The sequence below is a fragment of the Equus asinus genome, chromosome 11, assembly GCF_041296235.1.
Source record: "Equus asinus isolate D_3611 breed Donkey chromosome 11, EquAss-T2T_v2, whole genome shotgun sequence".
Classification (NCBI taxonomy): domain Eukaryota; kingdom Metazoa; phylum Chordata; class Mammalia; order Perissodactyla; family Equidae; genus Equus; species Equus asinus.
Window position 1 is genome coordinate 30,127,288 of NC_091800.1, and position 27,954 is coordinate 30,155,241.

At 44.2% G+C, this 27,954-nt stretch overlaps 1 long non-coding RNA gene across 3 annotated transcripts; it reads left to right on the forward strand.

Moving 5' to 3' along the window:
- Nucleotides 1–1,578: 1,578 nt before the first annotated feature.
- Nucleotides 1,579–14,693, forward strand: LOC123289772 (uncharacterized). 3 transcript variants are annotated; one of them, XR_011492994.1, is made up of 9 exons: nucleotides 1,579–1,695; nucleotides 2,994–3,161; nucleotides 10,449–10,536; nucleotides 10,662–10,780; nucleotides 12,220–12,301; nucleotides 12,504–12,553; nucleotides 12,855–12,929; nucleotides 13,056–13,803; nucleotides 14,359–14,693. It is a non-coding gene; the product is annotated as an uncharacterized lncRNA (long non-coding RNA). The 3 variants fall into 3 exon arrangements; XR_011492995.1 differs by lacking the exons at nucleotides 2,994–3,161; nucleotides 14,359–14,693 and having other exon boundaries at nucleotides 1,603–1,695; nucleotides 13,056–13,834; XR_011492993.1 differs by lacking the exons at nucleotides 2,994–3,161; nucleotides 14,359–14,693 and having other exon boundaries at nucleotides 1,645–1,869; nucleotides 13,056–13,834.
- Nucleotides 14,694–27,954: the final 13,261 nt, after the last annotated feature.

The window sequence follows — 27,954 nt, forward strand, 5'->3', positions numbered from 1 at the left end:
TAAGACGTTAAAGGGGGCTAGGGAGGGGCTGGGAGGGACTCTGGAAGGAGACTGGCATTGCTGGAGTAAAATGCTGGCGAGGTTTGACCCTGGCTTTGTGACTTTGCGCTGATGTTTGGAGCCTTTGGGGCCCTTTCACCAAGGGCCCTTGTCTTGAGTCCCCATCCCAGTTCTCTCCACCCTTCAAAAGACCCTGGCGACCCCAGACTAAGAAGATGGAGTGAGTGACCCCTCACCCTGTTTGTTTTCTGGCCTGTGCAAATTCGTCCATCCTGTCTCCCCCTCCACCCTCCCAAAGGAGAACTTTCTCACCAGTTCTTCATTTGCATTCCCTTTGTGGGTCTGACAGAGTTTGCTCAGTTGTTTGTTTGTCCTTGAAGTGGGTGAGCTCCAGGGTTTCTAGAAGCTTCTGGACAGCTGGGCTGTGCCTCTTTGACTTAGTGCATATGGCGCCCTGAGCAGACAGGAGCCTAATAAGTGTTTTTGATTGTGGCAGATGTTGCAACACTTACCTCTCTCCCAGGGCTGTGGGGAGGCTCAATTAACATTTCAGACACCCACATTGCAAGTGCGAGGTAGTTCAGTTTGGGAACTCCAACGTAAAAAAACAAACAAAGAAAACACCATCCTTTTTACTTAGTTGGAGCTGAATTCACTAGCTCAGGAGATAAAGGGAAGCCCTCTTGCCATAGGAAACCACTGAAGGAATATTAGATGGGAAGGGTCCTTAGAGAGTATGTTCTAGAAGCCTGCTGATGCTTGGGTCCATGTGGGCTGTTTTGCTTTTGTTTTTCTAACCCCTGGTAGGTACTCCGTAAATGATTGTTGAATGAATAATTGCAACTACTTACACACTGACATCTCACAGATGAGCAAACCAAGCTCTGCAGAAGTTGTGATGGAACTAGGAGAATGAGAATCCGTCTCCTGCCTCTCCAGCTAGTGCTGTTTCCACTTGGTGGACTTGTTTGTTTTGTGTGTCTTGTGTGGACTGCTGACTGCTTCAAAGGCCACTCAAGCTGGGTCTGAGGGCTCTTGGATCTCAGGAAACCCCTCTGAACCTCACAACCTGATGAGAAGGAGAGCCCAGGAGTGCGCCAGCAAGAGGCCTGCCACCATGTCTGTGGCAATTAGGAAGCCCTTGTGGAGACTCTGGGGGAGTCTCCTTGAGACTTGACCAGGTCCCAACAATCTGAATATCCAGTGATCTTTGGCCAGAGACAAATGCTCCCAAAGGCAGTGCCCTCTGGTCATGGCTCCCAGCTCAGGGTTACCTCCAGAGGAAGTTGATAAGGGGACATTGCAACATGTGTGTCTGGCTCGCGTGGAGCCCGGGGTTGACCATCAGGAAGATTTACTTTAAAAATCTACCCTCACCGTTTACAAACAGCAAAACAAACCACACAAGGAAATTCTTAGTCAGAAACAAAACAACTCAAAAGAAAGTAATTTCTTTGTTCAGGAATTCCCATAGCCTCTCTAACTCTTTGCCTCTCTCCTTTCTCTGTCTCCGTTTCTCAGTTTCTGTCCCTTTGCCTTTCTCAGTTTGCCGCTATTTCTGACACACCCCCACACAAGCACGCACACGTGCTTCAGTGAGATCCTCCCTCTAGTTTTCATCATCGGCAACCCTGTGCGCTCTGCTCTGTGGCATGGATCATTCCTGGGGGAATGCAGAGGATGCCAGCCTTCAAGGTAAACTGACTTGTATTTCAAAGGACTGATTATTCAGAATTGTCCCGAGCCTCACAGGGAGGTGCTGAGGAAAGGCAGAGGAAACATTTGGATCCCCAATGGGACGAAGCCACCGGTACAGAGAGGACGATGGTGTCATTGGCGTAGAGCCCAGGAAAGTTCATCACAGAAACAGTGAGTCACGAAAGAATGACCAGCGGCACTGGTGGCTGCTGCCCCTGCTCAGGGCCCATCTCCTTGCCTGGCTGGCCCTTTGGTGCACTCCCTGGGGTTCTGGAGCCAGGCGGGCTTGGACTGCAAACTCCAGCCCTGGCCCAAGTTAGAAGGCAAGGCCAAAATAGCAGGAGAATGAGGTGGAGAGAACGGAGAGAGTGGGAGGTTTCCATGGCCATGCCCAGTGATGGGAGTCCAATTTTAGAACCCTCTTAAGCAGGACACTTTAAACTCCTGAAGTCAGGGTTTCCTACACTGGGAGAAAAAAGATTGTTTATAGCTCTGAGGCTAGGTAATGCCCTGATTTCTAATTTAGCACTTTTTTTTCATTCTTTCCTATTTCCTCTACCACCTAGCTACCTCCCCAGGGCATTCATAGGAATAATGAGAACATGTGTAATTGCTGTGAGCTCCTTAAAAGGAAAGTGCTATATAAACATGGAGTATTTTTATGTGTGCATATAAAATATATCTTTCTGGCTGGAAGTTTCTTATTCGTGGAGCTAAATGAAACAAGTTTATTTGGAATAGCAGCGATCCCAGAGGACCTGAGGAGTGCAAAAGCTTGTGTTTTGGGAAATATCAGTCAGTATCAGAAACTGTTTCTAGCATTAATTTCTCCCCCCATCTGTGGAGTCTTAGTTTTTACCTTATTCTCTTTGTTTTACCTTAACAAGGCTCGCGGAGGATACTCACACATGGATTCTCAGCATAGATCATAATATGGTTTCAGGTAGTGATGTGCTCGTAAATATTTAACAGCTGACCCTTTTGGGGAGGGAGCCCTAATTTGTAGTTTTTGCCAGTTTTCATAATCTAAGTACTCACCATAGCCAATTTAAAGCTATCAACGTGGTTGATGTGGAGTTGGGGAGAGATGCACAGTGCAACACTGTTAAATGGTTCTCCCACCAGATAGATAAAATAGATGTAAGCAACCTCAAGAGCAGAGGTAACAGTAAAGTAATTACGGGGTGATGAGTTTTGAGAATTTACTACATTTGTTTTTAAGATTACTTAATTGTAAGTTTTATGATACGATTTTTCATAATGTTTGCACTAACAACTGGCTTGCAACATTTCAGAAAGTTTAGCAGTTGGCTTCCCCAAGCTGGTATAAGCTGGTCCCAGCACTGTGCTGAGGTGCCGAGGTGTTGAGCTTGGTGTGGTCTTGACTCTGAAGGCCCTGAAGCCTCTGGCTCACTTTGCCAAGCATCTGTTGGATGTTCCCACCTGGATGTCACACTATGACGGTAAAGTAAAGGACTATGAAAATAAATTCCTTATTTTCCCACTAGCATCCCTTTCTGACTTTATCCCAGGTAAAAATCTTAGAGTCACTTGGGCTGGCCCGGTGGCATAGTGGTTAAGTTCGTGCGCTCTGCTTCGGCAGCACCAGGGTTTATGGGTTGGATCCTGGGCGCGGACCTGCACACCACTCATGCCATGCCGTGGCAGGGTTCCACATCAAAATAGAGGAAGATGGGCACAAATGTTAGCTGAGTGACAATCTTCGTCAAGGAAAAAGAGGAAGATTGGCAACAGATGTTAGCTCAGGGCTAATCTTCCTCACCAAAAAAGAAAAAAAAATTAAAAAATCTTAAAGTCATCTTCTTTCCTCCTTCTCTCTCAGTCTTTACATTTGCTAACCAATTATTATTAATTCTTCCTTTGCAATATCTCTTGCAGCAGTGGTTCTCAAACTCGGCTGCACATTGGAATCACCTGGGGAGTTCTAAATGAATGCTGATGTCTGGGTCCCATCCTGCTCATGGAAATCTTGATTTAATTGGTTTGAGGTGCAGCCTGTGCATCATGATTTCAAAAAGCTCCCCAGGTGACTGTAACGCTCAGCCAGGGCTGAGAATCACTGTCCTTTCCATTCTCATCGGCACCCTCTCCTGATACAGGACAAAGGGCTTGGAAGTCCAACAGACTTGGTGTGAATCTTGACTTTGCCACCTACGAGGGCATGTTTCTTAAATCTGTGAGCTTCACTTTCACCAACTGTAGAGAGGGAATCATAACCCTGATTGCGTACACTTATGTAAAAATGCTGTAGCTCAGGGCTTGACTTAACAAAAGTCAGATTCTTAACTTTGTATTTCAGGGGTCTCCTGATTGATCTCGTCTCATGTCTCCCCAGACTGTATATCTCAGGCACGACTGCTAAATGATCATTCTCAAAAGTCAGACCTTTGTTCAAAAAGCTTGAATGGCTCCCCATCAGCTATATTAAGCCTGGTCCACTCTGCCTCGTACTCACAGTCCTCAAGGATCTCACCCCAAGTATCTCTCCAGCCTCCCCTTCTGCCAGGAAGAACTCTCCTGTCCGCAGGTTAGAACACTTCTCTCAGGTTTGCGAATCCCCCAGTGCCTTCCCGCTCATGCCTTTCTTCCCACCGGGCACTCTCTTGGAATGCCCTCCCTGTTCCTCACTCCACAACCAGCTCAGAGCTTCCAGCTTCCAGGAAGCCTGTCTTTTCAGGAAGACTGATGGGTGTTTCCTCTTCCCAGGCTCCCTTAGTCCTTGCTCTCCTTATCTCTGGTCTGAACCTTTTGGGCTCCCCTCATTGAATGGAGACATTTACATTTCATATCCTCAGACTGAAGCCACCTAGATGATAGGACTTCTTTTCACCCACAGCCCAGGCTGTCCCTGGGACGTGGTCAGTGAGGGTGGCTAAGTATGCAGGGTGACAATCAGTTTTGTTGTTCGCAGCTGCCATTTTTTGGAGCTGCTCAGATTGGAGGGAGAAGGAAGTGGCTGAGAAATTCTAACATCCCATCCCCACTCTTATAGTGCCTCTTCCCCGCCTCTGCCCTTCCCATCTAAGCCCCACGTGCATCCTGCACCTAACTGTACCTCAGCTCCCCCTGGGCATTCAGGGTGATCATCGCTGGGCCTGGACTCTCAATGCAGCAGCTCTGCCCAGGGCCCTGCAAGCCCCTGGCACTCCACGAGTATGGAAATGGGGAGGAAGACGAAGGTCCTTCCTGCCCAGCTCTTGGCCATCACTACCACTGATCCCTGGGAGCACCATACAGGACAGAGAAAGGCCTTCCGTCAACACTGCATTGTCACCCTAAAGAACATCTGTCTAACGCCACCCACAATAAAAGTTAATTTTATAGCAGTTGATTTAAATATTGTGTCTAAATGAGAGCAGCTTCCTTTACCTAGGCTGTTCGATGTCCTATTACTGTACAGTAAGCATTTTGGATGAGCAGGCCCTAAGTTCTCACTCTCTTGTGTTTTGGCCTCCTGTGTTCAATTTCCTGGCTCAGTTATCACCATCACCATTGACTCAGTTGGCCAAGTTGGAAACCTCAGAACCCCCCTTGACTCCCTTCCTACCTCCCCCTCCAAATCTAATTAGCCATCAAACGCTGTTGACTCTACTTTCTAAATGTCACGTGCCTGTCTCCTCTCTCTTTCTGCCACAATGATCTGATTTCAGGCTTTCATTTTCTCTTCATTGGTCTATGGATGAGCCTCTGACCTTCCCTGTCCGTGTCCCACTTTGCTTGCTGCCCGATACAGCTTTATAAAATCTGACAAATCATAGCCATGCTTGAAATCCTGTTTCACCCAAAGAAATAAGTTCAGACCTTTTAGTGTCACACACATGCCTTCACGTCCGACCCAACCCACCATGTCAGCCTGATACCCTCCCCATTTCCTCCTCTGAACCTGTGTCCCAGACACACCACACTTCTCAGGGGGTTTTCATGCCTCCATCCGTGCCTTTTGGTCTGCTGTTCTCTCTCCCTGGAATGCCTTTCTTTTCCTTTCTCGCTTAGACATTCCAACTCATCTGTTACGACAGCTCAGAGGTCACCGTCTACACAACCTTCCTTGACTCCCTCTGACAAAATTAATTATTCCTTCTTTGTGTTCCCACGGTCCTTGGTACAAACCTTATTCAGCATTTGGCTCCATTATTTTAATTATTTGTTTTCATGTCTGTCCTCATTTAACCGCGGCTGAGTCATCTCGGTATTCCCCAATGGCCCCACGCGGAAGGAGGAGTTCCACAGATGTTTGTGAATAAACAAGGGCATTTCCTGTCTCCTGTTGTACATGCTCTCTCTTGTCCTCCTACGTCAGAGATACGCCCATAGACCAAGTGGAGAGAGCTTAGATTAGACAATAATACTCACAAGCATCTTACAAGCTCCGTTGTGTGCCCAGAAAAGACTTCCTCCCAGATCCCACGTGGCAAAGCATGTTGAAGGGAGCCATGGCAGACAGGTGAAAAGTCTACCCTTCACCCTCAGAGAGGCTGTGTTTGGAAAACCCATGTTGATTTTAACTTGAGTATTAGTCACCCATAAAATGCTGCCAGAAATCTCTCTGGGGCTGGCCCAAGTCACAGAACGTGTGCAGATTGTTTTCTAAGCTGCGGTTGTTAAAATAGCAATTCCCTGTGTGCCTCAGGTGTAGAGTTTAGGTTCATGGTTCACTGGGTATTTTAGGAAAATACGAGCAAACATTCCAATCCTTGCTTTTCTCCCTCACAGTATGTAAGGCTTAGGTTGTTTGTTCACGTGTCTTGGAGTTTTCAGAGAACAGATTGCTGATAATGACCGTTCTGTCTCCTGGCCCTCTCCTAAAAGAACCATATTTAAGCTCTTGGTGGATGTGAATGTCCGCAAAACATTACTCTCCAGAATAAGCCCAAGGGTGGTGTTTGGGGACTTTGGAGTCCCTGACAGAGCCAGAGCCCTGGGCCCACGTTAGAGATAAAACCACACTTGGCCATTTTCTGGGAGATGAAGCCAGACTGAAAGAATGAATAAATGAATGAACAGAGGAATCCTTCCTCATAACTTGAAAAAAAGATTTGAAAACCCAACTCTATCTTTAATGTTATTTTCCCCTTCCATCAGCCTTCTCCCACTCTCCCCTCCAGAGGTTCACTCGCTTGTTGACTTGGTGAAAGTTTTTCACTAACGTTCACCTTGCCAGATTAACCTTCAGTGTCAGCCAGTAAAAAAGACCATCAACGACCACTGTGCAGGGCTGGAGGCTCGACAGCTCTCTAATGATTTCTGGCCAACACAGAAGGAAAAGCACTTTTGAAACAAAAGTAGGAGATGGTCAAGGAATGATGGTATAAAATGCGTTCATTCCCTTCCTTCAAGAAAATGATATCTAGGTAGGTTGTTGTTCTTCATCAGGTGGGCACTGTGCTGGAGCTGGGTGCTGGGCAGATGCTGGTGAGGTAGCAAGGTGGTGAACGGGAGGAGGGCTTGCCAGAGTTATGGCTGATTTGTCAGAGCCCTGGCAAGGTGAAGACCATGGATCACAATCATGGAAAGGAGCTGCTCCAACTCCACGTCAGCAAGTAAACGGCCAAGGAAGCCTCTGGGAATGAGGGCAAAGCAGCTTTGTGTCTGCCTCGGCAGGTATTGGTGACATCTACTTGTCAGAATCTTCAGGAATTAAAGAGCGTACATTAACTAAAACAGATGTGCTTAGAAGTACAAATAAAATTAGCTTACATAAATCAATTAACAAATATTACATCAAATAGTGAAAATGTTGTAGGAATGAATGGCTGAGGTTTGAGGTGTGCTGCCCCTCAGAGGGAGTGAGGCCACCGTCTGCCAACTGCGTTAGTCACTGAGCCAAGCTTCTTTCAGTTGCCGTCTCGAGGAGCTCAGAAGCTCTTGCCATCTTGGAAGGTTGTAATCCTGATCCTAAGATAGGAACTGGCAGAGATCTCTTTACTGGCTGTTTCTTGGGACAGAGGTGGAGGTCCTCAGAGGGCCCAGTCTTGGTCACACAACTATATGACAGGGCCAAATCAAACACCCAGATAACAGAGTACAGGGAGTCACATCCTGTATCTCACTGGATCCTCACCACATCCTTCTGAGGGTAGACAGGGCATTTGTTCATTTGTTCATACATTCATTCATTCATTCATCCATCCATTCAACATTTACTAAGCAATGTGTGCCGAGCTCTGTACTAGGGATTAAGACTGCAAAGAGAGAGACCCTGACTTTAAGATGCTCAGAGGCCAGTAAGGAAGACAGATAAGAATATTAACTATGATACCACAGTGTGAAAACATCAGACTAGAGGTATGTACAGGATGCTATGAGAACACATCAGAGGGGTACTGGGCCCAGCCTGGGAGAGAAGTTCAGACAGGCTTGAGTTGTTCTTAAAGGATGAGTAGGAATGAGTCAAATTACAAGGTGGCAGGAGGTGTGGTTTGGATTCCAGGAAATGGGAATAGCATTTTTAAAGACATGGGGCTGCCTCGTGGCCCAGAGGTTAAAGTTCCGCATGTTCCACTTCAATGGCCCAGTTTTGTGGGGTGGGATCCTGGGCACAGACCTACTCTACCCGTCAGCCATGCTGCGGCGGCATCCCACATACAAAATAGAGGAAGATTGGCACAGATGTTAGCTCAGAGTGAATCTTTCTCACCAAAAAAAAAGACATAGAGACATGAAAAAATATGGTAACCAGGAAGCAGCAGATATTTCAGTATGACTGGAGCAAAATGGGTGGGATTCTAGCAGGAAATAGACTGGAGAGAGAAAGGGGACATAGCATCGAGGACCTTGTGTATAATATTAACGTTTTTTACTTTATTCTGAAGTACTGAGGAGCAGTTGAACACTTTTTTCTTTTTAAATCAACTGTATTGAGGTGTATTTTACGTATAATAAAATGTACCCATTTTAAGCATGCAGTTTGATGACTGTTGACAGACATATATACCTGTGTAACCACAGCCCCCAATTAAGATAGAATATCTCCATCTCTCCTAAAAGTTCCTTGTGCCCCTCTTCAGCTCCAGGCAATCGCTGATCTGTTTTCAGTCACAATACGTTAGTCCTGTCTAGGCTAGAATTTCATGTTGCTAGAATTGTACTGAATGTTCTCTTTTTAAACTCAGTTTCTCTTGCTCAGTATAACGTCTCTGAGATTCATCCATGTTGTGGTGTGTATCAGAAGTTCATTCTTTTTCATTGCTCAAAAAGAGTCCATTTTCTGAGTATACTACAATTTGTTTATCTATTCACCTGTTGATGGACATTTTGGTTTCCAGTTTTGGGCTATTATAAAGTTGCTATGATCCTTTTTGTACAAATCTTTTTGTAGACATGAGTTTTTATTTCTCTTGGGTAAATAATTAGACAAACGTCTAACAAGCACATGAAAAGATGTTCAGCATGATTAGTCATCAAGAAATGCAAATTAAAACCACAATGAGATACCAGTAGACACCCTTTAGCATGGATAAAATGAAAAAGACTGACCACAACAAGTGCTGGTGAGGATGTGGAGGAACTGGAACTCTCATAGTCCTTGTGGGAAAGTGAAATGTTGTATCCACTTTGGAAAACAGTTTGGCAGTTTCTTATATACATAAACATTAACTCAGCAATCCCACTCCTGAGTTTTTAGCCATTAAATAATTTTAAGCAGGGCAGCAATATGAACAGATTTTGCTTTTAAAGGAATACTCTAGCAGCATTGAGGATGATAGATTCTATGTGTTTAGAGAGCCTTCATATAAAATAATTTTTATTGTTGAAAAATCATTCATTATGTTTAAATATTGTACGTTGGTAATTATTTCCCTATTGTGGATAGTTAGGTAATGTCAAATGTTTCAATATTGGTTATAATTCTGAATAAACTTCTTCATGCACATAACAGTGTTGTTTCTGCTGAATTAGTTCCTTAAAATGAGCCCTTAGGATTATTTTAGTCAATGTTCATTGAGTCAATGTTCTTCAATATCTTTATGTTTTTTGCTGCCAAGTGACATTCTGACTGCCTAAGGATTGTGCCACTCAACAACAAGCTATATATTGTTAGTTATTTGTCATAGATCGGGAAAGAGAAGCTCAGATAGATTATGTGAATGAACTAATGCAGGTAGAAAAATACAACAGAGTTTTGAACCAGTGTCCTTGATCTTTGCTTAGTCTAGGAGTTCTTTTTGATTCACACTTGCGCTCACTCAGATCGTTATCTGGAGAACCCCTACTCTGTGCTGTAGACTGCTATTACCAGGGATACAACGAGGAAAATGCATACTTCCTATTTCCAGAGAGCTAATGGTCTACTGCCCTTCCCAGAATCCCTCCTCTTTATCTCCCTGGCATGGATAAAAATCTCAGGTGAACAGACTGAACAACAAAAGAAGGAGAGAAAAAGTGTTAAAGTCATTTACTCGGTCGTAGCTTGGATACTAATTTTTGACCCAGCTTCCAGGACCGTGCTGTGAGATGTGAGGGAAGTGCATCCTGTGTTGTACAGGATATGGCTGGGTCAACCACGTGGGTGGAGGCCTGGGATTAAGAAACCCATCTCAGTGGGGAGTGACTACAGAGATTCAGTGTGAGTTTAAGAAGGAGAGAGTACACCGAGGTGCTCAGTGGGGAGAATGACAGCTTGGAGTAATAACTGAGGGAGTTTGATGGAAGCATTCTGAATTGAGTTCATTTTATTGTGAACGACTCACATTTCTTGAGTTCTTTCTGTGTGGTTGGCATTGTTCTAGGTGCTGGAAGAAAGTAGAAGAAAAAAGCTTTGGGGGCTGGAGATCAAGACGTTCCAGGAAACGTCTGGCACATATCAATGCACGTGAGGTAGGAGGCAGAGTGTGGAGGTGGTGGCGTTTCAGTTTAGTGTGCTCCAGCTCTCTCCCTCCTTCTTTCCCTCTGGATGCCCATTTCTCTACCCTCTCCCCCACTGCACCCTCCTGGACCTCCAGGTGCCAAGTTAGCACCGTCGTGTTAGCCCAGCCCCTAGAGGAGGCACCTTGCCCAGGCCTGCACACCTACTTCGGGATCGCAACCACAAATGCCTGCAGGTGCCAGCCAGGTCAGCCACGTGAGTAAAGAAGGATGTTGTGGGGAACCAGTGGTGGGGGCTGCAGAGGACCGGACAGCTGTTACTGCTCCGGGTGATTGATAATAATGATGCTAATGAAACAGGGCATTGCAAGATGGCCCAAGGTTCCAGGAGGATGGGAAAACCAGTTTTTATTTGAAATCTCACTGTGTTTACATATTGGAAATCCAGTTAATTTAATCATTTTGTACACCTTGTATTGACCAAATAAAAAAAGACTTTGGACTGAATTCTGCTGGGGGCCTCTCATATGTGCTTCTGTTCTAGGCAATGCCACTTTCCTTTTTCTTTCTTCTCAAAGCCTGTCTCTCGTTCCTGGGATCTGCTCCCTTAGGACCCAGGGAGCTGACTGGTCAGCTAATTGATTTTCAAGGGTGATAATGGCTTAATAGTGGCAAGTTTGCCTTTGCTTTCAGAGCCATCACCTGGAGGTTCTGGGACTGATGGAGAAAATTGAGGCCCTTGCAAGGTGCATGTGGTCATTGGGTGGGCTGGCCCTTTTGGTGCCAGCTTGCATCAAACTATTTGGGCAGCCTGTGGGTTCTGACCATGTCTAGGGTCAGCTCCCTCTTCAAGGGGTCTGGGGACACTCAAGGAATATTCATGAATGGGTTCACTTGGGCCAGGGGCTTGGAATGGAGAAGGGATGGCTCTGGGGAATGGTACCTATGGAAAGATGAGGGTGACTGACCCAGAAGCCCTCTCTGTGCAGCTCAGCTTTAGCACTAAGGTCCTACTGGATTGTCTGATTTGGTAGCCACTAGTCACATGTGGCTATTTAAATTTAAATTAATTAAAATAAAATAAAATTTAAAAAATATAGGTCTTCAGTTGCAGTAGCCACATTTCAAATGCTCAGTAGCTACATTGGGTTGGTGGCTACCATAATAGACAATGCAAATATGGAACATTTCCATCATCACAGAAAGTTCTATTGGACAGCATGGCTGGAACCCCAACCTTATGAGGAAATAGGTGTGGGAGTCAGACTGAGTTTTGGTCCTAGCCCAGCCACTCACTAGCTCTGAGATCTTGGGCAAATTATTTAATTCCTTGGGATCTTGATCCTGTTTCTTCATTGGTCAAATGGAAATGATAGCATGTTCCACAAGATTCCCTTGCGAATTACAGGAAAATACAAATATATTGGCATTACAGTGATTAATAAAGTTAATGAGGTCCACAACCTCCCAGCCAGAATGCTGTCCTGCATGAGGAGAAGAGCTGGGCCTTACACTTGGAAGGAGTCCTTGCTCCCCTCACTAGGGTCCCCAGTCTGGTTCTCAGGTTTTACTGTATTATTTTTGCTTATTAGCATAACTTCAGAAATATTACCTAGGAGCATATAGGCACAGAGAGATGGTATGTCTGAAATAATCCATTTTGCTTTTTCCATTTACTGCCTTAAAAAATAAAAGTAAAATATGAACCCACAGATGAGGAAGAGCACGAGAAAAATAAATGAAATGCTGAGGAATTGGCATACCCCTCCCGAAGAAGGTAGGTTTGCCAGGAATTTTGTGGGGGAAAGAAGAAACAATTCAGTAATACCCATATGCATATCTGTGGAGGCAGGAAATGCTTTTTGAAAATTAAATTTCAAACAGACAGTGATGATTTTGATATTGAGACACTTGGACAGAGAAAACCCAGGATGAATTTCAAAATTTTGCTTTCTAATATTCATCTCCTTTCCTTCCAGGAAGGAAAATTTATGAACTTCAGAATTAAATTCAAAGGATATAGTACTTGGTATGCTGGAAATATTCGCTAGCAAATATGTCAGACTCTAATAAAGATGGGTCTGACATATTTCCATGGGAAAGAAAGGCATCTTGTCTTTTTTATTCTTTCAAATCAGGAATGTGAAATGCATTTCATTAACCCTGACGCATCAGGGGGCCCTCAGCTAACATATTTCATTCAGCAAAAGGGCACAATATACCTTTCTCTCCTATTGCCTGCTTGCTTTGAGAAATCTTTCTGCCCTTCACACACACATGAGAAGCACATCTGAAAGGTCTATAATTTTCCAAACTGTGTCCTCAACCAGGTGAATTGCACAAAGGATCACTCAATCCTTCCAACCGAGGAGAGAAACTGTGATTGGAAAGCTCCCTTCCCAAAGGTAGGCTGTGGAACGGAGGCTTGGGGAAGGTGGGTAGCTTTTGTTGGGACAAGTCATGGAAGCTTTGGGAGCCTTCTGCCCTGTGGTTGATGAAACTGTCATCTGAAATACTATTCTTTTGACCAGGTGTGCCCCCTGAATTCTGGGATTGCATAATGTGAGTGCAAATGAAAGTCAAGTCAATGAAAGCAGTCAAGGAGGGACAAGATAGGAGGGAGGATATTTCCAGAGGAGATTTGAAATGAGATCCCGGGTTGATGAGGCAAAGACATACAGGATGGTTGTTCAAATGACAGGAGCTACAGAAGATGTGCCTCTGTGTTTGTCTTTATGAAGAGAGAAAAGCTTAAACGGATGGGAACACCAAATATTAAAAGTACTATATACAGCACAAAACATTGTTTTAAAATCTGAAAATGCTACAAGAACACAGATTTCACTTTAAATAATTTTGCTGAACATGATTTTCAAAAGTGAATGAGTAATTTTACATGGTATGGTGGTATAGTGGTTGAATTGTGGCCCCCAAAAAGAGTCTCCACGTTCTAACCCCCAGGACCTGTGAATGTGACCTTTTTGGGAAAAAGCATATTTACTAGTGTAATTAAGTTAAAGATATTTAGATGAGATCATCCTAGATTACCTGGGTGGGCCCTAAATCCATTGACAACTGTCCTTATAAGAGATAAAAGAGAAGACAGACACACAGAGCGAGAAGGTGTTGTGAAGAACAGGGCAGAGATTGGAGCGATGCAGCCACAGGGCAAGGAATGCCTGAAGCCACCAGCAGCTGGAAGAAGGATTCTCTCCTAGAGATTTCAGAGGGAGCATGCTCTGCAAACACTTTGATTTTGGACTTCTGGCCTCCAGAACTGTAAGAGAATAAAATTTCCTTGCCGTAGGCCACCCAGTTTGTGCTAATTTATTATGGCAGCCCTAGCAAACTAATGTGGGTGGTTTTAGCAGGGTCTTAGCATCCAGACAGGCCTGGTTTTGAATCATGGTCGCTCCTTTTCCTAACCTTTTACAAATCCCTTAGCATCTCTAAATATTAGCTTCTGCCTCTGTGAAACTGGTAAGACAATAGTACCTACCTCATAGGCTGTGGAGAGCAAAGGAGTCAATGTGTGGAAAGGATGGAACACAGTCAAGGTCACATAGTAGGTACTCAGTAGAGGCAGCTGATGGTTATCTCTCTTTCTCCCAAACCATTTGCACTGGTGCTTACACATAACCCACCTGTGCTGGTAAGGAAGCCATGTTCTCTCATCTCCAAACCCATACTCCTATACTGTGTTCTGTTGGGCTTGGGCTGGGACTTTGCTAACTCCATGTCTCCTTTGCCAATTACTGACACTACAGGAGGTAAGGTGCCACAAAGAGAGGAAGAAGGGACTTATCTTTTCTGTTTGCTTGCTTTTCCTGTCAGCATCACCCCAGCAGTGACCTCTCACCCTGGAAGCAGTATTAGTTCCAGTTGGTAGCAGTTTCCAGCCTCTTTCAATACTCCCAGTACCAGCTCCATCACAAGTGCTCTAAGGTACCAGCACCAGCTGGGCAGTGCTCCCTCCTCAGAAGTCTGAGTCCTATGTCTGAGGGCCCCTTCTGCAAGCCTCTAGGGTCTGCTGACCCCAGCCCCAGAGCTGTTTGTTAGCTACTTACAGTTACTGGCTTTTGTTACCTCCTGGTTCCCTGTTTGCCTTTTCAGCCTCCCTAATACCTGTTCAACCAATTCTCTATATTAAATTCTCTCTGTTAAAGTCACTAGTGAAGTTTCTGTTTTCTGACTGCACCCTGGTGAATACAACACTCAGTGGGTTTCTTGGTTTCCTATGTGTGTGGGAAATGGTTGGTGCAACTGAATGAGCACTGAATTAAAACCAGAAAGACTTAAGTTTGTATCTTGGCTCCTCTACTTTCCAGCTGAGAAATTTTGGCCAAAATACTTGGCTTCTTTGAGAGTCCAATTTTCTTATTTGTGAAATGGGATTAATAATGTGTATCTTGTAGAGTTATGTGTAGTTGAATGAGATAATGTCTAAAAAGTGCCTGGCACTTAACAGATGTTCAAGAGATGTTGGCTATCATTTTATGTGTGTTAGAAATATATCCTTGCATCTAGATATTGCTTATAGCTTCCTCTGCTTCTTACTGTTGAGCTTATGAACTCCTCTGGTCAAGCCTGGACTCTTATTTCAGCTTTCTTGGTTCGTTGAGGGTGTTTGCTCTAGATGAGAGGACTGCTGTTCTGTTGTATTAATTAGCTTGCCCCCAATTGACATAAGAATGAGGAAGTGACAGCTGTGAGTGTGAAAGGAGTTGGCTTTAAAATACACAATAAATTAGGCTGAAAAATAAGACCCCCATTGGGAAGCACCACTGGAATGGTTTTGATAGCCTGGAGTTCACCATTGCTCACTCAGCCCTCTTTCTCACATGGATGTGCTCCTGACTTTCAAAAGCACATCTGGTAAGAGCCTATGATGTCCCTGGGGGTGGTGGAATGTGAATTAAAAATTAAATGAATACAATTTGAGTGGGACTGTTTGCCTAAGACGTAGTCAAAACTCATTTGAAGCCACTCCCATATTTAAAAACTATTTCAGCGTCCAAGAATATGGTCTGCAAGTCACCAAACATTCTCTAGGCACCTGCTGTAGGTCAGGAAACATTCTGTAGGGGTGACCAGAATTAAAGGAAAACAAAAATTGTTGTCTTAGTTGGTATGGAATGTCCAGTATAGTAAGGAGACCAAACTGACAGGCCCAAACACAAATATAATATCTGCATATGCAATTCCTCTAGATAAGAGAATTTTCTGGATCTCTCTGGAATATTTCTGAGCTGGCAGGTGCAGGACCTGGGGCATAGTTACCACCATTGAGAAGTATTTTGCAGAGTCTATTGAGAATTATTTCCCCCATTCTCTCTTCCCAATCACCCTCATTTGACCCCGTGCTCTGACACTGTTGTCAGGCATCATCACATCAGCTCACAGGAGGCTTGATCCATTCCCTTGGCTCCCAGTTACTACCCCTTCTTGACCATCAAAATGTTTCATCCCTACTCTCTTAGGACCCTGCTTTCTTTCTATGAGAAAATTCAGTCAGTCAGCTGTATAAACCACAGATAGTACCAGATACTTGGCTAGGCTTATTGACACAAAGGTACATGAACCATAGATCCTGACCTTAAGGAGTTTACAGTCTCAGTAGGAGAGATAGACAGGTGAACAATGTGTATATTAAATGCACAATGATTTTGGGTTCTAGGATGATGAAACACAGAGACGTCACGGCTATTCTAACAAAGGGTGAGAAGGGGTTTCATGGACACTTCAAAATGGATAGTAGTGCAATGCTATTAATTTTAGGGCCTATGAATTTGGAAGGTGAGGAAAGGGAGTTGCAGGTACTACAGCAGAATAGAGGACGGGCAAACCAAATGTGCAAGTCTCAAAATACAGGAGCGTGGCGGCTTCTAACCCCAGAGACTGAAAGACGGAGGAGGGCCATGCAGCGGGTAAAGGATTTGGCTTGGGAGAAAACACAAGAAAAAGGGTTCTTGCTTTAGCTACCTTTGTTTCACACTTCACAGCCAGGTCTCTGATGTTTCAATCAGGTATTTCATTCTGCTTCCTCTAGTGTCCGTTTATCACAGACTTATCAACTATCGTGTTATGATTGTTGAAAAGGTGCTGCATTTGGAGAACGTGTTCAGGAGAAGCAACCAGGCCCCCTAACCGTCTCACCAGTCAGGATTCTGAAGAAAAGTCTACTGCGCTCCTCCCTACCTTCCCTCCCAGAAAACCAGTTCTGAAACATCCATTGGGTGTCAGCTGAAACATGGTTCCATGCTAGTCACAAAGAGGAATAACTAGTGCTTTTTAACAAACATTTGCTATTTTCCAAGCACGGTGCTAACTGCTTTGGAGGCAAATAAAAATAGAGCACAGTTCCTCCCATTAAGAGCTTGCAATTTTTGTTGGGAAGCAAGATTTATGCATGGATTTTTATATACTATAGTCATGGCCAAGAGAGAAGTATGCAGAGGATGCTTTAGGGGTACAGAGGAGCAGTGCTTCTGGAGCTCCTGGGAAGGCTTCAAGAATTGATGGAGGCTGAGCTGAGTGTTGAAGCGTGAATAAATGGCAGCTACATCCAAAAAAGATGAACAGAAATCCCAGGCTGAGGAAAGAGCATGAGCAAGAGCATGGAAACTTGAAACAACAGAACGCATGTTAGGAGCTACGAGTGCTTTAGCACAAATAGCGCGTAAAGTATAAGACAAGAAGGGGAGGAGGGGAAACTAGAAGGGTGGAGGCTAGTTCATGCAGCAGGTGAAGCAAAGAGCTTAACTCTCTTCTGTCATGTTGGGAAGCCATAGAATGGTTTTATGTCAGGGTGACATGCTTAGATGTCTAATTGCAGAATCGAAGATGGATCTGGGGGGGTGGGGGTGGGTGTCAAGGCTGGAAGCAAGGAGTCAATTAGGAGTCTTGTTCCATAGTCCAGGTAAGAGATGCTGAGCTCCTGAGCTAGAAAAGGGGTGGTGGGGGGAGTGGGGAGGAGGAAACAAGTCTTAAGGGCCGCTTAGGAGACAAAAGAAGCAACTGGATTTAGTGAAGGAATGGCTAAAGGAGAGGAGCTAAAGGAGAGGCAGGATGAATTAGGTTGAGGCTTGGCTGAATGGTTGCAAGGAGGTTTGATGAACTGAAATAGGAAATATGAGAGGAAGAACAGAATTCTGAGGAAGTGGGGGAGGGCTGTGGTTGCTTGAATATGAAGTGCTTGGAGGGCCTGAAAAAGGGTTTGCTCATCAGGGAGTTTGACATATAATCTGAAACTCCTAAGAGAGCTGGCGTGACTTGTAAGCATCATCAACAAGTGGGTGGGAAATGCAACTGTGACAGTAGCTGGAATCACCCATGAAGAGAAAAACAGGAGAGAGAAAGAAGAACACATTATCCTTCCTTTGAGGGGATATAGTCTATTGGAGGAGAAAGGCTTGTACACAAACAACTGTAATACAAGAAACCACGTCATAATTGCTGTAATTAAAGCAACTGCATTGTCTGGGTCAAATACTGGACGATGTGGTCTCACCACGATCTGATCACAGGCACAATTTTTGAAGGAGAGTTCTGTCAGAAATCCAGTTGCCTTAGTTCTGACAGAGGTACAAAGCGAAATGTTTTTAAGGTGCAGAGTAGGAAGAAATTTATGGAGAAAGAGGAATCTGAGTTTATCCCTGAAAGTGGACTTGGAAAGTCTCAACTCTACCTATATTTAATGTTGTTTTTGTTAAATATTGTGTCATCCTGGAGCCACTAAAAATAGTGCTGGCCTCGGGGGAAAAAAAAACATTGAGTCCTGTTGCAAGCGCAGACTGGCCAAATTCATAAGAGAAGGTATGTTTTTGGGCTCCAGTTCTTTTCTGGACTTCTGGGTCCCTGTAATTTGTACAGCATCGTCATTTCCCACCCTGTGTCAACCCACAGAGACACACCCAAGGGATACAAGAATGAATTCCATTATTCACAAACGTGGTGGGGTCTCAGTTATGTTCAAACTGGAATTCAGAGTCTGTTTATCTATGGGAGAAATGAGCTATTGACCGGTTAGCAGCCCACCCCCCATATCTGTTTCATGAGTGGTTTTCCGTGAATTTTTTTTTCCTGAAGGGTAATGGAGGAAGTTTAGTGCTTGAGCATCTTAGAGAGAGATGAGAGAAATATGGATGATAGAGAATTGCAACAATGTCTGTCTCTTCTGCTTGGTAATATGAGCCTCAATTTTTTATTATGAAAAATTTGAAATCCTCAAAAAGTCCCAAGAATAGTGTATCATATACTCTTCACTTGGATTCACCAATATTAACATTTCGTAACGTTGGCTTCCTCTTTCTCTCTCTCTTCCCGTGTGTATATCATACACAGGTATTTTATTTTTGCTGAACGGCTTGAGAGGTAGTTGTAAGCATCATGAGCTTTTATCCCCACATACTTCATGCTGTATATCTTAGGATAAGGGGCAAGGTTCCACATAACTACAATACAACCTTCACACTCAGAAATTTAACGTTTAGACAACAATATTATCTAATATGCAGCTCTCATTTCAATTTCCTCAATGTTCCCACTGAGGTCTTTTATGACCTTTTTTTTTTTTTCTTTAAATTTCAGGACCTAATACAAGACCGTCCATTGTCTTCAGTTGTCATATCTCTTGGGTCCCCTTTAGTCTCAAGAACAGTGCCCGAATCTTTTGTGGTTTTCCACGACATGGAGATTTTTGAAGGGCCCAGGCCAGTTGCTCAATTTGGATTTTTCTGATTGTTTCCTCATGGCTAGTTTCAAGTTAAACATTTGGTTGAGACTTGTTTTTGAGCTCCCAGGTGAGGGTTAGGGGCAGAACAGGAAGAGCCATGTGACTGGCAACCTGGCCTGGGCAGGGAGCCCTTTCTGATCAGGCGTTTCTCAGCCTGGCTCCAGCGCAGTGAGGGCTGAGCAGGGTCGGTGTGATTGCCAGCTCCAGGGCTTTGCAGTTTGGATATGACCAGGCTCAGTGGCAAAGAGCAGACACAGGAACAGTGGCTGGAACAGCTGTCAGGGACTTACAAGCGCCCTGCAAGAGCCACAGCAGAGCAGTAGCATCCTTGAAGGGGATGCATCCATGACGTGTGTGGAGATCCCCTGGAGTTCCAGACATACTTGGGATTGGTGTCCTTCACGGTGGAGGTCTCTGTATTGTTGATACTCTTCCTGATTAAACAGTGGGGTAGAATTGTAATAGTCAGGAGAATGTTGGGGTTTACAATCTGGAAAGGAGGAGAAGGTACTCCTTCACAGGTGGGAAATGAATGAATAATTGGAAGAAACTACTAAGATTTTCATTTTCCTGAAAGAAGTAGAGGCCATTGTGGTGGGGGGTGGGGAAAGGGATGGAAATGTACTATTGCCAGAGATCTTAAACAAATTTATTTTTAGTACAATTTTTATTATTAGAGGTTCATGATAAAATAGGAAAGGTACACTCGGATTTCCTTCTAAAGGAGAGATTTCCTGTTCCCGAAAATTCCACTGACTATTTTGAGAAGCACGTGGGAGGCAAAGAGCACCTCCTTCTGCGCTCAGCAATGAGACACCAGGTCGTCTGTCTGCCCCCCTTCCTCCTGACCCTGCCCCAAGGGCTGTGAGCATTCATTGCTTCCTGGGCATGGAAGGAAATAAAAGTGGAAACCAAAAGTGGAACACAGAGGAGCGACATCCTTCCTGTTTTGTGGAGCTGGTCCCCTCTAGAAGCACTGGGGTGAGGCAGATCCAGGCTTGGTTTTCGGATGGCAGAGTCTTTTGATCTTAAAGCAGCCTCTGGATCCTGGACATGGTTCAGGCCAGGGGGAATGTAGCTACTGGTTTGTGTAATCATTTGCTCACTCCTAAGACCAAATCCTACCTTGCAGCCGTTAGAATTGTGAACAAAACGTTTCAAAGCAGGAAATTTTTTTTTGTTAAGTTTATCTATTTATTTTTTTATAAAGCAATGATGCCTTCTGCTTGTAAAGCATTTTAGCATTTTCAAAACACTTTCACAAATCGTCAGTTTTCACATTAGCTTCCCAATATAGGGAAAAGAAGGACGCAGCCCACCCTGGAATCCACGACTTCTATTCCGGCTCTTGGCCCAGTGCTCAACCTCTGCCCTCTGCTTTCTCCTCGCAGCAGGTGGGTACCATCTAAGAGGTTTGCTAAGAGAGCTGACTCTTCCAACTTTCACCCTTCAGCCTCCTATGAGTTTTTTCTTCCACCTGGTACCAGGTCTGCATGGAGAGAAGACCAGTAGGCACTAGGGAAAAGCCCGGGGCTCCTTGGGCAGCTGTTGACCCAGAGAGTGGAAGATGCCCCTGAGATTTTCCCCTTTTTGTGAAAACACAAGTTCTCATGTGGTGTGGGAGAGAGTCACCCTGTCTTCTCATGAGACTGCTTGGGAGGAACAAATATGCCCCATGAGATTTATTTTCTTAGACCGATAGAAAATAGATCCATGTTAAACTGAGTTTCAGGCATGGCCCCTGAATCTGGAAGGATGGATTTCAGAAGGTCAGCAAGCTGTTGACACTACCTGCCAGATTTCTGTGGGATGTGTGTGTCTGTGTGAGTGTGTGTGTGTGTGTGTCCTCAGGTAGCTATCAGGTAGTAGCACTGTAAGTGATGCTCCACAAGTCAGAGGACATTTCATGTGCTACTCACAGGAAAGACGTCAGGCTGGAATGCCAGCCTCCGCCTACAATTTCAACTAACTTTGGATTGCCATTATCACTTATAAGAGAGGAAGCTTCCCCTGAAGCATTTGTGAAACTCCTGACATGGGAGGCTGGTGAGGGAAGAGGCTTCCCACAGCTCCATGGCAGGGTCCTGCTGAGAGCACACCAGGATCTTTCCCCACAGAGGTGAAGCCCTGTGGCTGATGGCTGAGAATGACACTTTAGGACCCACCCCACTTAATTTTCCTCCTCTGGGAAGGTGATCAAACGTTATTGTCTATGCGCACATTTACATGTTCCTGCAGGATGTTCTGCAGTCCAGCCCATTACAGTCTGTCATCCATGAAGCTTTGTGTCCAGGCCTGGAGGCATAAAACATATGAAATTGTGCACTGGAGAAAAAGAGCACAAAATCTCAGAGGCAATCTCTCCTTAGGCTAAAAAGGAGATTGGGAAATCTAAAAAAATCAGAGGTTAATATGGTAGAACCAAAAAAACCAGTCAATTCAGTAAAAGACAAAATAAGGTACACTCATGTTCATGGCAGCGCTATTCACAATAAGCAGAAAGGGAGAAGCATCCCAAATGTCCATCCACCGATGAATGGACAGGAAAAACATAGTATATATGTATACCATGGAATATTATTCAGCCATCAAAGGAAGGAAATTCAGACATACACTACAACAAGGATGTATCTTGAAGATATTATGCTAAGTGAAATAAGCCAGTCACAAAAGGATAATGTTGTATGACTCCACTTACATGAGGCACCTAGAGTCATCAAATTCACAGAGACAGAAAGAAGAATGGTGGTTGCCAGGGGCTGAGAGGAGGAGGGCATGGGGAGTTGTTGTTTAATGGGTACAGAGTTTGAGTTTTGCAATATGAGAAGGTTCTGAAGAGTGGTTGCCCAACCATGTGAAGATACTTAACACTGCTGGAAGGGAAACTTAAAGTGTTTAAGATGGTCCATTTTATGTTATGTGTCTTTTACCACAAATGAAAAACAACAAAAAACAAACAAACAAAAGTAAGGCAAGACAAGCCAAGTCGTAAAACAACTCATGGACCAACAGAGCTTTGTTAACTGGTCACTTGGACTTCCTGGAGACACAGCCATATGTGGCCAGCCAGGGAGTGGGGCCAGAGGTGGTGCTCTCAGCTGGGAGAGAAGCTGCCCTGGGGAGAATTTGCTGAGGAGGGAGTTGGGTCATCCTCTGCCCTTTATCTTCTGGAAATTCTTCCCTCCATCCATGACTTCTGGAGGAAAACTCCTTGTGACAGCATCAGTCTCTGTGTTTTACTCCAAATCCTGACACTGTCCTGGGCAGGGAACTGCTGTCTCTTCAGGATTTCTAGAGACTGGGTTGGGTTTGTCTTTCTTTGGGCAAAAGGGTGATCAGACTAGTTGCACAGGTGGGAGAATGTTGCCAGTGTTGGTGGTTGATCTAACAGCATGTTTCTCAAACCAGAATCCACAGGTTCTTTATGCAAATTTTATAATTTGTAGTGGTGTGACCTTTACAATAGAAATATAACTTAAAATTATACATTTAATTTAATAGTTGGAGCACCTGGATGATCAGCTTATCAGTAGTATGCTGGTATAATTCCAGTACCCACTTTTATGATTACATTCACTCCAGTGAAGGGCGAATGACATTGTGAAGCTTTGCACGAATGGAGGTGTTGCACCCAATTAAACTGAGGAAAGAGGTGGGAAAACTGAGTCATCCCAGGGCATAGGGCAGCACAGGCGTGTCACACTCAAAAATGACAACATCGTCACAACGTCAGGATAGAGTCCATGCAGTAAATTAGTTTCCACAAAACATTATTGGTGCCATTAATTTAATGTGGTTTATTTGAATTTTATTGCCCTTTGAGGTTTTGTTTCCATTTAATTTGTAAACTTGTGCTGCTTTTCAAGTTGTGTCAAAGTTATAAACACAAAGAGTTTATATCTACATTTATGTTGGCATATTCTTAAATAACAGTATGATAAAGTTAATTTATAATAAGATTAACTTAACACTCAGTGCCCAGGATGCCTTCTTCTCTAGAAGCTTCTACAGCTCCCCAGGTGAGAGAAGCCCGTTACATTGGGGAGTCAATAGGCTTTATCTATATTTGAGCAGATGTGGAGGGAGGTCTTTAACTCAGGCCACGAGGCTAACACAATGACTTATTGAGAATGACTGAACTTACATTTAGGCGTTCTACCCATTGTCTTCAACATAAATACGTAAAAGTCCGTGCATATAAATAACAGCTTCTTGTTTGTGTTCATGAAGAAACTGGCACTCTGACTGCTTCTCTCCCGTTGGGCTCAGTTGATCCTCCTCTGTGTTTCACATCATTCTTGTCGTTTCTCATCCATCTAGAGTTAGCTGCTTCTTTTGTTCCAGATGCTTGTTGTAGGTACACAAACTTCTGGACTTGACATCAGCAAGTGCTCAGATTTCACTTTAAACACAATTCTCATCAAGTGGTTTCTGTGCAGTTTGGCTTCCCTAGAAAACAGTCTGCAAACTGTTGCTTTCTTATTGTGCTTATTACCCCAAGACTTGCTTTGCGTTTCCACTTGCTTTCGCAGCTCTCTGTCTCTCTCTAACCAGACACTCTGCCCTCCATTTGCACACTCCCTTGAGATGTGGATCCTGCCTGACAGCAGGAGAGGCTCTTGGAACTTTCTGGGCAGGAAATCACTTCCTGAGCAGGAACCAAGTTGAAAATGGATTCCCACTTGGGGTAGAGACTTGGGCATCCAGACACTTTCTTTGGAACACCATTAATATTTCTGCTGTCAACAGGAGTTAGGGGCTATTTCTGGTTAACTTTTCATGATCTGTGTCATGGAGGCCTCACACCTCCATTATTTGGTTCATCTGGCAAATATTTACTAGATATCTTCTGTATGAGAGCCACTGTTCCAGGTTTTGTCAATACCAAGATGGATAAAATGTAGTATTTGTCCGTCATGAGCTTGTGGTCTCATTGGGGATGCCATGTGCATCTAAATAGATTGCAGTGCATTGTGACAAATGCCTTACCATATAATAGAACTGCTATACTCTATAATAGCCCTCCGGAGGCGAAGGGGAGGAGCTCCCTAACTACCAAGGGAGGTCAGAAGAGACATGCTGAAGGGTGTGACATTTGAACCCCTCTTGAAGGGTGAATGGGAATTCTTTTGGTGGGAAATGGGGTTGGGAGGCATTCAAGGTAGAGAGGAGTTTGTGCAGAAGCTCTAAGGAATAGAACTGCATGGAGTTTGGATGGAAAGGTAAATTGTTTGGAAAGGCTGGAGTGTACGTTTCGGTGTGTGCATGTGAGTGTGTTGTGGGAGGGAGAGGGTAGTGGACATGTACACTGTAAGGAAGCAGGGTGCAGATTCGGAAGAGGCATAGACTCCAGGCCAAGCAGAGGCAACGGTATACCATTCCATATTCCACCAAACAGCTTACTCCGCTCCACACTGTATATCACTCCTGCCTTTGGGCTGCTGTATTTTCTCTCCCTCTCTTTTTCTTCCTCTGTTTTGCTTTCTTTCCTTTCCTTTCCTTACCTCGCCCCTCCCCTTCCTCCCTTCCTCTGTCTTTCTCTCTCTCTCAGCCTCTCCCTCCCTTCCTTCCTTCCTTCTTCCTTCTTTCTTTCTTTCTTTCTTTCTTTCTTTCTTTCTTTCTTTCTCTCTCTCTCTCTGTTTCTCCCTTTCTTTATTCCTTCCTTTCCTTTTAACAGCTTTATAATTCACACACCATACAATTCATCTATTTAAAGTATACAATTCAGTGGTGTTTAGTATATTCACAGAGTTGTATAACCATCACCACAACTAATTTTGGTACATTTTCATTGCCTCAAAAAGAAAACCTATACCCTTTAGCTATCACACTCCTATCCCCTATCCCCTCCACCTCGGCTCTAATCAACCAGTAATCTACTTTCTGTCTCAGTGGATTTGCCTTTGCTGGACATCTCATATACGTGGAATCATACAATATATGGCCTTTTGTGACTGGCTTCTTTCACTTACCATGGTGTATTTTCTTTAGCAGCTGCAGAATAGGCAGAATTCTGTTTCTCCTAAACTTGCAAAGCGATAGTGAGTTCATGAGAGAGAAAAAGAAAACAGTGGTAGAGTATTTGGAGACTCTGAAAGGGCAAGGCTAAAAAGGCATAAAGTTTCATTTAAGACATTTTCTTTCTGGGCCCACGGCTGCCCAGGTATGAATATTTCTCTTACAGGAGACTTCTTCTTGTTTTGAGCAATGGGTAGTTTATCTGGAACCCCTACAGTTTATGTCTTTGCATGCTGGTAGGAAGAGACAACCACTCTCTTTCCCACTTTATGTTACCATTGTGTACATGAAAACATCACTGAATTTGTCATATATACTACTTGCTTCTTTATGAGCCTTCTGCCCAATATTGGGTATACACAAAATTGCTTCTTCTCCAGAACAAACTTGATGAACTGGTAAGTGGCATAAGCCGTACCGGAACTGTTTTCGTAAGTGTGGCAAAATTCAACAGGGAAGCCCTTGTCCATTTCATAGGTCTCTGTGCAGAATTCCTGAGTTCTGGGAAGGTCTGGTTTCTTTCTCTGTGAGGCTTGCTGGCACATTTTCAAAGACCACATAAGTCAGCCCTGGGTCCTTTCCATGCAGCCGTCTCAGGGTTTTATGCACCCTGAGATGGAATCTCATAAAGACTGGAAGCCATTTTGGGTTGCAGTCTAGTGATTCTCTGTCTTTTCCTACATGAAGATTTGATTTTAAATCCATTTGGAAAACGACATGGTTAGCCTGAATCATCTTAGGCTTCAATGTTAAAATAGAATGGAATATGCAGTAGTTGACTCACACTATTGTAGTTAAATTACTTGTCACTTAGTACTACATGACTTTAAGAGTCGTTTTAATCAGTAATTTTATAAGGTACATAGACGCCAGAGAGCTTCTTCCACGTTGTTCTCTTCTCTAGTGATGTGCGTCGTTATTACACCTCTGCCAAATAGTATATTTTAAGAGCCTGTTGTGTACAACCCTGCTTTCTCTTTCTGATTTTCTCTCTCTCTCTGTTTCTGCCTCTCTGTCTCTGTCTCTCTCTCATTCATACCTATATTTACCAAAATATGATTACAAATATTCCCCTAATATTTTACTTAGGAAGATTTTGGCATGTGGCTTGAGGTTGTCCTTCAAATGGTTTACAAGTGTGCTAAATGAGAATGAGAAATGGGAGAGGCAGGTCTGGGACAGCAGGTGGAGGGAATGCTCAGTGGTCACAGAAATCTCAGCTTAGTGAAGTGAATCTTTCGCTTGAGGTTAAAGACCAACTTGCCTAATCATAACAGCTGTGACCCAGAATCTGATCTGGGAGTCGACTTCTTCTAAGAGCTGATTCGGTGATGTGAGCCTGGAACAACAAGGTCGGGAGCAGCCACAGAAGCAGCACACTTATGATCGGATATCAATGAGCTTGCAACCTCTGCTTGGCCCGGTGTGGTCAGAAAGCACAGGTTTTATAATCATTGGCCCTGGTTTGAAGTTTGGGGCTTAGCCATTTTGTAGTTGTGTGATGTTAGGCAAGTTATTCAATATCTCTGATCTTCAATTTACTTGTTTTGTAAAAGAAACACGATGACACCTACCTCTTGGAGGTTATTGTGAAGTTCAAATGTGCATTGAACGTTGCAGACATGGGAGTTTCAGATTGAAGATTTGTCTCTGTCCCTTGATAGAACAGTACATTGTGTGGTTCACTTGACAATACCTGATCAAAAATTTAGCTAGAAAGATTGCCTTATCCAGTTGTTCATTTCTTGTTTCATTGATTCATTTGCTCATTCACTCAGCGCTGACCATGAAGTGTGTGACACTGGGCAGGTGCTGAGGATACAACCATGATGGATCAGACCCTGTCCTGCCCCTATCAGTCTAGTGGAGGTGCCAACCACAGTGACAAGTACAATCCAGTGTGGACAAGCACTGTGCTGGGGGAGGTAGCATTTGAAGAGTCAGTCAATCTAACTGGCGAGAGGCCCGGGAAAGGGGAGACCAGAAGGATGAAAAGGAGGTAGTCAGGTGAAGGGGAGGTAGAGAGCGTCGAATGACACACAGTGAGCAGACAGATGGGGATGATGCGGCTCCTGTAGACATTCTGGTATGTTCAGGGTGTTGAGTGTGAGGGGAAACATAGTGATTTGGAGAGAACACAAGCTGACCATACCCAGGAGTTTTCTCCTTGCCTCTCCCATGGAATTCTATACCTCAGAGGTTGATACCATGGATACTGTCATCACCAAAGATAGGCCACTGGGGCATTCCTCACATTTAGAGTTAGGTCTTGATATACGTTTTCCCATAGAAACAACATGTTAAATGGTAGTTCCATGTAGGTAAGATAGTGCTATAAATAACACCGTCAAGTGGATTTTAATTTAAACAAGTAAAATATAAAAAAATAAGGAAGGACAGGTCCTGTTTACTGGTTAGGGGACCTTTGCAACCCCCGCTTCTTGTTCTGGCCATCCAGGCCTGGACCATATCCACAGGTGACTTTACTTGGCCTGAGGTGTTGGGATTTGAATGTCTGGTCCGGTGAGGCTCTCTCCACAGTGCTCCCATGGCTCCATCACTCCCCACTATTGAACATCTGGCCCACTTCCTCACATTGTTGGTCTCTGGAGGCAACTAAATTGGTCCTGGGAGGCACTAGACTTGGGGACCCTTTCTCTAGGCAGCAGAGGTGCGAG